At 35.0% G+C, this 2500-nt stretch overlaps 1 protein-coding gene across 2 annotated transcripts in view; it reads right to left on the reverse strand.

The window, feature by feature from the left end:
• The window catches only part of LOC119589858, a 61954-nt gene that overhangs the window by 42729 nt on the left and 16725 nt on the right, over window positions 1-2500 (reverse strand). The window contains exon 2 of one of the 2 annotated variants that reach the window (XM_037938460.1): window positions 9-45. The exons of the other annotated variant lie outside the window; for it this stretch is intronic. The gene's annotated coding sequence lies outside the window, so the exon portion shown is untranslated. The remainder of the gene's footprint in view (window positions 1-8; window positions 46-2500) is intronic. 2 annotated transcript variants of the gene reach the window in all.

Genomic DNA, 2500 nt, shown 5'->3' on the forward strand with positions numbered 1-2500 from the left:
AAACTTACCCCACACCTTCAGGACACCTTCACCATCGGCGCTCACCTGATAAAAGATAAATAAATAAATATACACATAAATTGTTTATATATATATATATATATATATATATATATATATATATATATACATATATATATATATATATATATATATATATATATTTTTTTTTTTTTTTTTTTTTTTTTTTTTTTTTTTTTTTTTTAGTTTGCCTGCGGAGAAAAACAGATAAATAAAACAAAAAACACAATTTTTATTTACACAGTCTGGGAATTAAGTTGTAAGGAGAGTAACTTGATGTGATAGACACGAGTTCGCTGCAATCGATGAGGTAATAATAATAATAATAATAATAATAATAATAATAATAATAATAATAATAACAAAACAACAACAATAATAATAAAATAATAATAATGACAATAGTAACAATAGTGATAATAATAATAATTTAGGATTTGCTGTGACAATCAAATTGTGGCTTGTCTGTTCATTGTGCTTCTAAATGACCCCCTTTTCAATTCATTTTTCTGGTCGCTAAGCGATGTTTCGAGTATAATTTTACGCTCCCTTCTCATATAATCAGGGGAAAAATATTTCGTCAGTATCTTAATGTACGCTCTCCCTGTGTTCAAGGAATGGCCGGGGTTGCCATCCACTGGCGGCGAGGGATTCGAACGCTGGTCAGCAAGATCGCTGGAACAGGACGCTACCGCTCGAACATGTACGTTGTCAAGTTGTAGTGAAAAAAAATAAAAACTCTGTCCTTTTTGTCTCATTTTTTTCTGCAGATGGTGGGAAAAGTTAGTGTTGATTTTTTTAAAATACTTACAAGGCCCTAGTGTACTAATCATAGTCCACTAATCTTTAAAAAAAAAAACATGATCTCGAATACTCAGAAATGCAAAATTAAAGATCAGTGATAGAATGCTTAAAACCTCACTTATGAGTTTACCAAAATATAAATCTAATTTCTTACTTAGATCGCCATTAATGTCTATGATTGATCTCGCACAGAAAAATTTAAAACGCTGAATAATTACTTAAACTTTTCGACTTTCACATTTGAAGCTTTCCTGTCTTACGCACGATGAGGTTCCCTCCGCGAATTACCTTATTTTGCTGTTGGTGAAATTTGCGCCTATCAAAAAAAAAAAAAATATATATATATATATATAATAATAATAAAATAAAGATAATAATAAATAAATTAAATAAATAAAATAATAACAATAATGAAACAAAAAAATAATAAAAATAAATAAATAAATGCGCGGCTGTCTATAGAAGATGAAGACAACAATAAATTGGCGGAAAAATACTGTATAATTCCTGTAGTTTACAGTACTATCGACAACGCAATTTTACTGACACATCAATATGTTTCGTGGAATTAATGCAACATCTGTAAAAGCCCTGATAGTTTTTTCTGCTCTCTGTGGTATCATAAAATATAAGGCAACGGATGACATAGATGCTCAAATTCTGATTTGTATGAAATTATTTTATTTAAAGGGAGAGAGAGAGAGAGAGAGAGAGAGAGAGAGAGAGAGAGAGAGTGAGAGTGAGAGAGAGAGAGAGAGAGAGAGAGAGAGAGAGAGAGAGAGAGAGAGAGAGAGAGAGAGAGAGTGGGGTGTGTGTGTGTGTGTGTGTGTGTGTGTGTGTGTGTGTGTGTGTGTGTGCGTGTGTGTTCCAAGTCTTATGCAACGTAATACAAGAACATTAGTAATCCTAACACCAAATTTACAACAAACATTTACCTTTTCATATTAGCAATTAACCGAGAAACGCATTCGGCTCATAAGTTTCACATGCAATATTCTCAAAAAGAGAAAAAAAAACAGGTTTTACTGATAAGGATAACAGAGCATCTATATTTTTGACCACGAGACCGAACGTAATCTCTGCCTCCAATTTACTTTCGCCATAAATTATCGTGTCCATGACAAGGCTGCACTAATTATCAGCCTCGTTACAATGATGAGTAATGACAAAGGATGAAACGGCCACAGAGAGAGAGAGAGAGAGAGAGAGAGAGAGAGAGAGAGAGAGAGAGAGAGAGAGAGAGAGAGGGGGGGGGGGGCAAAAAAGGCTAAATCAATTAACGAATTCCTATCGCCAAACGCCCTTTCCTTTCCTTTCCCTCCTCCCCTTGCACAACGCCAGTAGGAGCAGGATCTTCCCATCCTTCGCTTATCTCTGAACCGCCCCAGTAAATCATTCACAAGGATTTGACCCGGCGGTCTCTACCTCTTTGGCGCGTTTTCTGATTGGTCGGGAAGCCTTGGCACTCCGCCCTTCATAGGCGGGACTTGTCGAGGGCTGACCAATGGGAAAGAGGTGTGGGAGGAGCTTGCAGACTAACGAGACTGGTTGCATTTTGCAAGGTACGACGTCAACGGGTTTGATTAACAAGAACACAAAAGCTAATAAATAATTATTTGCATAATTGTCGTTTTTTCCCATATCTTAAAAAAATAACGTAATGCTTTTTCGAATA

The sequence above is a fragment of the Penaeus monodon genome, chromosome 26, assembly GCF_015228065.2.
Source record: "Penaeus monodon isolate SGIC_2016 chromosome 26, NSTDA_Pmon_1, whole genome shotgun sequence".
Classification (NCBI taxonomy): Eukaryota; Metazoa; Arthropoda; class Malacostraca; order Decapoda; family Penaeidae; genus Penaeus; species Penaeus monodon.